General features: G+C 47.7%; 6 non-coding genes and 3 pseudogenes across 6 annotated transcripts; all 9 read left to right on the top strand.

Annotated features, from left to right (window-relative positions):
* The first annotated feature begins 663 nt into the window (after positions 1–663).
* Positions 664–778, top strand: LOC119884798 (annotated as a pseudogene).
* Positions 779–1,221: 443 nt separating this feature from the next.
* On the top strand, positions 1,222–1,339 carry LOC119884797. Its single transcript, XR_005441077.1, has one exon. It is a non-coding gene; the product is annotated as a 5S ribosomal RNA (ribosomal RNA).
* Positions 1,340–1,779: 440 nt separating this feature from the next.
* On the top strand, positions 1,780–1,887 carry LOC119884800 (annotated as a pseudogene).
* A 442-nt stretch (positions 1,888–2,329) lies between these two features.
* LOC119884805 lies at positions 2,330–2,448 on the top strand. Its single transcript, XR_005441081.1, has one exon. It is a non-coding gene; the product is annotated as a 5S ribosomal RNA (ribosomal RNA).
* Positions 2,449–2,891: 443 nt separating this feature from the next.
* Positions 2,892–3,010, top strand: LOC119884804. The gene has a single exon (XR_005441080.1). It is a non-coding gene; the product is annotated as a 5S ribosomal RNA (ribosomal RNA).
* A 443-nt stretch (positions 3,011–3,453) lies between these two features.
* Positions 3,454–3,564, top strand: LOC119884799 (annotated as a pseudogene).
* Positions 3,565–4,007: 443 nt separating this feature from the next.
* On the top strand, positions 4,008–4,126 carry LOC119884801. Its single transcript, XR_005441078.1, has one exon. It is a non-coding gene; the product is annotated as a 5S ribosomal RNA (ribosomal RNA).
* A 443-nt stretch (positions 4,127–4,569) lies between these two features.
* Positions 4,570–4,688, top strand: LOC119884802. The gene has a single exon (XR_005441079.1). It is a non-coding gene; the product is annotated as a 5S ribosomal RNA (ribosomal RNA).
* A 443-nt stretch (positions 4,689–5,131) lies between these two features.
* LOC119884796 lies at positions 5,132–5,250 on the top strand. Its single transcript, XR_005441076.1, has one exon. It is a non-coding gene; the product is annotated as a 5S ribosomal RNA (ribosomal RNA).
* The last annotated feature ends 1,229 nt before the right edge of the window (positions 5,251–6,479 follow it).

Below are 6,479 nucleotides of genomic sequence, written 5' to 3'. Positions count from 1 at the left end.
CTTAAAACTGCCGCGTGGGGGGCACAAACAAAACAAAAACCTGCTGACTAGCTAGCAAATAGTCCACAAGCACAAAATCCACAACAAAACGTGGTCAAAAAAGCCAATAAATACAAAAAAAGTCGAGATAATCAGGAGCTCTCTCCAACACGTACTCTCACACCAAGGGCCTGGTTAGTACTTGGACGGGTGACCGCCTGGGAATACCCGGTGCTGTAAGCTTTTTCACTTTGCCGCTGCTTCAGCGGGTAGACAGTTTTGAAAAAGAGAGCAGCTCGTCTCTGCACTTTGAAATGTGTCATTTGCACTCATTACTTACTTATTTTTAGCCAACCCTTTTCCTAAACCTAACCCAGTAGTTTTGTTGCCTGAACCTAACCAAAGGATGACTGCTTCACAACGTTACCCACGCGTTTAACCTCATGTGACTCAAGTCAGGTGACTCACTTCATGTGATTTATGTCACATTGTTAAGGGTCCGGTACGCCTGTCCCTTCAACTTATGTGGTTTTGGGACAACTGACAAGGGACCTCTTTTGTCGTGTAGGTATGAGGACATGTTGCAGCATTGGTTGTGTTTCCTCGACATCTACTGTTGCTACCTCTTTAGACAAAGCCGAGGTTACAGCATCTTTAAAAGGGATGCTCCTGCGGGCCCCTGTGGCTTACGGCCATACCACCCTGAACGCGCCCTCTCGTCTGATCTCGGAAGCTAAGCAGGGTCGGGCCTGGTTTACTTGGATGGGAGACCGCCTGGGAATACCAGGTGCTGTAAGCTTTTTCACTTTGCCGCTGCTTCAGCGGGTAGACAGTTTTGAAAAAGAGAGCAGCTCGTCTCTGCACTTTGAAATGTGTCATTTGCACTCATTTACTTACTTATTTTTAGCCCAACCCTTTTCCTAAACCTAACCCAGTAGTTTTGTTGCCTGAACCTAACCAAAGGATGACTGCTTCACAACGTTACCCACGCGTTTAACCTCATGTGACTCAAGTCAGGTGACTCACTTCATGTGATTTATGTCACATTGTTAAGGGTCCGGTACGCCTGTCCCTTCAACTTATGTGGTTTTGGGACAACTGACAAGGGACCTCTTTTGTCGTGTAGGTATGAGGACATGTTGCAGCATTGGTTGTGTTTCCTCGACATCTACTGTTGCTACCTCTTTAGACAAAGCCGAGGTTACAGCATCTTTAAAAGGGATGCTCCTGCGGGCCCCTGTGGCTTACGGCCATACCACCCTGAACGCGCCCGATCTCGTCCGATCTCGGAAGCTAAGCAGGTCGGGCCTGGTTAGTACTTGGATGGGAGACCGCCTGGGAATACCAGGTGCTGTAAGCTTTTTCACTTTGCCGCTGCTTCAGCGGGTAGACAGTTTTGAAAAAGAGAGCAGCTCGTCTCTGCACTTTGAAATGTGTCATTTGCACTCATTTACTTACTTATTTTTAGCCCAACCCTTTTCCTAAACCTAACCCAGTAGTTTTGTTGCCTGAACCTAACCAAAGGATGACTGCTTCACAACGTTACCCACGCGTTTAACCTCATGTGACTCAAGTCAGGTGACTCACTTCATGTGATTTATGTCACATTGTTAAGGGTCCGGTACGCCTGTCCCTTCAACTTATGTGGTTTTGGGACAACTGACAAGGGACCTCTTTTGTCGTGTAGGTATGAGGACATGTTGCATTGGTTGTGTTTCCTCGACATCTACTGTTGCTACCTCTTTAGACAAAGCCGAGGTTACAGCATCTTTAAAAGGGATGCTCCTGCGGGCCCCTGTGGCTTACGGCCATACCACCCTGAACTCGCCGATCTCGGAAGCTAAGCAGGGTCGGGCCTGGTTAGTACTTGGATGGGAGACCGCCTGGGAATACCAGGTGCTGTAAGCTTTTTCACTTTGCCGCTGCTTCAGCGGGTAGACAGTTTTGAAAAAGAGAGCAGCTCGTCTCTGCACTTTGAAATGTGTCATTTGCACTCATTTACTTACTTATTTTAGCCCAACCCTTTTCCTAAACCTAACCCAGTAGTTTTGTTGCCTGAACCTAACCAAAGGATGACTGCTTCACAACGTTACCCACGCGTTTAACCTCATGTGACTCAAGTCAGGTGACTCACTTCATGTGATTTATGTCACATTGTTAAGGGTCCGGTACGCCTGTCCCTTCAACTTATGTGGTTTTGGGACAACTGACAAGGGACCTCTTTTGTCGTGTAGGTATGAGGACATGTTGCAGCATTGGTTGTGTTTCCTCGACATCTACTGTTGCTACCTCTTTAGACAAAGCCGAGGTTACAGCATCTTTAAAAGGGATGCTCCTGCGGGCCCCTGTGGCTTACGGCCATACCACCCTGAACACGCCCGATCTCGTCCGATCTCGGAAGCTAAGCAGGGTCGGGCCTGGTTAGTACTTGGATGGGAGACCGCCTGGGAATACCAGGTGCTGTAAGCTTTTTCACTTTGCCGCTGCTTCAGCGGGTAGACAGTTTTGAAAAAGAGAGCAGCTCGTCTCTGCACTTTGAAATGTGTCATTTGCACTCATTTACTTACTTATTTTTAGCCCAACCCTTTTCCTAAACCTAACCCAGTAGTTTTGTTGCCTGAACCTAACCAAAGGATGACTGCTTCACAACGTTACCCACGCGTTTAACCTCATGTGACTCAAGTCAGGTGACTCACTTCATGTGATTTATGTCACATTGTTAAGGGTCCGGTACGCCTGTCCCTTCAACTTATGTGGTTTTGGGACAACTGACAAGGGACCTCTTTTGTCGTGTAGGTATGAGGACATGTTGCAGCATTGGTTGTGTTTCCTCGACATCTACTGTTGCTACCTCTTTAGACAAAGCCGAGGTTACAGCATCTTTAAAAGGGATGCTCCTGCGGGCCCCTGTGGCTTACGGCCATACCACCCTGAACACGCCCGATCTCGTCCGATCTCGGAAGCTAAGCAGGGTCGGGCCTGGTTAGTACTTGGATGGGAGACCGCCTGGGAATACCAGGTGCTGTAAGCTTTTTCACTTTGCCGCTGCTTCAGCGGGTAGACAGTTTTGAAAAAGAGAGCAGCTCGTCTCTGCACTTTGAAATGTGTCATTTGCACTCATTTACTTACTTATTTTTAGCCCAACCCTTTTCCTAAACCTAACCCAGTAGTTTTGTTGCCTGAACCTAACCAAAGGATGACTGCTTCACAACGTTACCCACGCGTTTAACCTCATGTGACTCAAGTCAGGTGACTCACTTCATGTGATTTATGTCACATTGTTAAGGGTCCGGTACGCCTGTCCCTTCAACTTATGTGGTTTTGGGACAACTGACAAGGGACCTCTTTTGTCGTGTAGGTATGAGGACATGTTGCAGCATTGGTTGTGTTTCCTCGACATCTACTGTTGCTACCTCTTTAGACAAAGCCGAGGTTACAGCATCTTTAAAAGGGATGCTCCTGCGGGCCCCTGTGGCTTACGGCCATACCACCCTGAACGCCCGCCCGATCTCGGAAGCTAAGCAGGGTCGGGCCTGGTTAGTACTTGGATGGGAGACCGCCTGGGAATACCAGGTGCTGTAAGCTTTTTCACTTTGCCGCTGCTTCAGCGGGTAGACAGTTTTGAAAAAGAGAGCAGCTCGTCTCTGCACTTTGAAATGTGTCATTTGCACTCATTTACTTACTTATTTTTAGCCCAACCCTTTTCCTAAACCTAACCCAGTAGTTTTGTTGCCTGAACCTAACCAAAGGATGACTGCTTCACAACGTTACCCACGCGTTTAACCTCATGTGACTCAAGTCAGGTGACTCACTTCATGTGATTTATGTCACATTGTTAAGGGTCCGGTACGCCTGTCCCTTCAACTTATGTGGTTTTGGGACAACTGACAAGGGACCTCTTTTGTCGTGTAGGTATGAGGACATGTTGCAGCATTGGTTGTGTTTCCTCGACATCTACTGTTGCTACCTCTTTAGACAAAGCCGAGGTTACAGCATCTTTAAAAGGGATGCTCCTGCGGGCCCCTGTGGCTTACGGCCATACCACCCTGAACGCGCCCGATCTCGTCCGATCTCGGAAGCTAAGCAGGGTCGGGCCTGGTTAGTACTTGGATGGGAGACCGCCTGGGAATACCAGGTGCTGTAAGCTTTTTCACTTTGCCGCTGCTTCAGCGGGTAGACAGTTTTGAAAAAGAGAGCAGCTCGTCTCTGCACTTTGAAATGTGTCATTTGCACTCATTTACTTACTTATTTTTAGCCCAACCCTTTTCCTAAACCTAACCCAGTAGTTTTGTTGCCTGAACCTAACCAAAGGATGACTGCTTCACAACGTTACCCACGCGTTTAACCTCATGTGACTCAAGTCAGGTGACTCACTTCATGTGATTTATGTCACATTGTTAAGGGTCCGGTACGCCTGTCCCTTCAACTTATGTGGTTTTGGGACAACTGACAAGGGACCTCTTTTGTCGTGTAGGTATGAGGACATGTTGCAGCATTGGTTGTGTTTCCTCGACATCTACTGTTGCTACCTCTTTAGACAAAGCCGAGGTTACAGCATCTTTAAAAGGGATGCTCCTGCGGGCCCCTGTGGCTTACGGCCATACCACCCTGAACACGCCCGATCTCGTCCGATCTCGGAAGCTAAGCAGGGTCGGGCCTGGTTAGTACTTGGATGGGAGACCGCCTGGGAATACCAGGTGCTGTAAGCTTTTTCACTTTGCCGCTGCTTCAGCGGGTAGACAGTTTTGAAAAAGAGAGCAGCTCGTCTCTGCACTTTGAAATGTGTCATTTGCACTCATTTACTTACTTATTTTTAGCCCAACCCTTTTCCTAAACCTAACCCAGTAGTTTTGTTGCCTGAACCTAACCAAAGGATGACTGCTTCACAACGTTACCCACGCGTTTAACCTCATGTGACTCAAGTCAGGTGACTCACTTCATGTGATTTATGTCACATTGTTAAGGGTCCGGTACGCCTGTCCCTTCAACTTATGTGGTTTTGGGACAACTGACAAGGGACCTCTTTTGTCGTGTAGGTATGAGGACATGTTGCAGCATTGGTTGTGTTTCCTCGACATCTACTGTTGCTACCTCTTTAGACAAAGCCGAGGTTACAGCATCTTTAAAAGGGATGCTCCTGCGGGCCCCTGTGGCTTACGGCCATACCACCCTGAACGCGCCCGATCTCGTCCGATCTCGGAAGCTAAGCAGGGTCGGGCCTGGTTAGTACTTGGATGGGAGACCGCCTGGGAATACCAGGTGCTGTAAGCTTTTTCACTTTGCCGCTGCTTCAGCGGGTAGACAGTTTTGAAAAAGAGAGCAGCTCGTCTCTGCACTTTGAAATGTGTCATTTGCACTCATTTACTTACTTATTTTTAGCCCAACCCTTTTCCTAAACCTAACCCAGTAGTTTTGTTGCCTGAACCTAACCAAAGGATGACTGCTTCACAACGTTACCCACGCGTTTAACCTCATGTGACTCAAGTCAGGTGACTCACTTCATGTGATTTATGTCACATTGTTAAGGGTCCGGTACGCCTGTCCCTTCAACTTATGTGGTTTTGGGACAACTGACAAGGGACCTCTTTTGTCGTGTAGGTATGAGGACATGTTGCAGCATTGGTTGTGTTTCCTCGACATCTACTGTTGCTACCTCTTTAGACAAAGCCGAGGTTACAGCATCTTTAAAAGGGATGCTCCTGCGGGCCCCTGTGGCTTTTTTTTTTTTATCTTTTATTATATTTAGTATATCAAAATTTTCATGATTTCATTAAAAGGAGCAACAAGCCCCACACAAATACCAGACAATGTCAAGACAGACACAATACATTACAGGCACTCAATTTTCAAAAATAATTACACTCCAAAAAATTAACAGAATGACAACCAACAACGCTATACACACGTGGAAAAAAAGGTCTCCCATCCCAGAGACCTCCCAAGGGACGTGTCTTGGGCAACCTCACTCTACAAATCAAATACCCACACATCCTATACAAGCACACACTTTCCCCAACACCATCATTTGGGGACACAAGAAAAAACCTAGATTAGTAGACATGTAGACAGGGAGAGGGGTGGGACCCCCTCCCTGTCCACATGAAAAACAAAAAAACACAAGGCACACAACACAGAGAAGAACAGCACCATTCAAAAGTTAAACATCAGCTTTTCTTGAACCACCTTGCCAAGAGTGGATTTGTTGCAAATGTTGTTTTCAAGCCAGTCAGGCTGCACCACCCAGATTGCCCTGAGGTGCAACTTGAGAGCACTCCTGAACAAGTCCCATGGGTTCACCACCTTGTCCCCAAAAAGCCGATAATTTCTCGCCCTGTACACGGCCTGGCGGGCCAGAGCCAGGACAATGTTTATTGCCCACGGGCAGGGCGACCTGGCTCCTTTTGGGAGCCCGAACAGCATTGTCCATATCAGGCCAGTTTCTGAGTCAGCAGCCCAGGCACAGCACCGTGCCAACAAGCTGCATACTGCCACCCAGAAGG

Source organism: Micropterus salmoides, unplaced genomic scaffold (genome assembly GCF_014851395.1).
Source record: "Micropterus salmoides isolate LMB-PRFRI ecotype aquatic unplaced genomic scaffold, ASM1485139v1 Ms_hic_scaffold_3678, whole genome shotgun sequence".
In the NCBI taxonomy this organism is placed as follows: domain Eukaryota; kingdom Metazoa; phylum Chordata; class Actinopteri; order Centrarchiformes; family Centrarchidae; genus Micropterus; species Micropterus salmoides.
The sequence above is the reverse complement of the archived record's forward strand: the minus strand, read 5'-3'. Positions and strand labels throughout refer to the sequence as shown.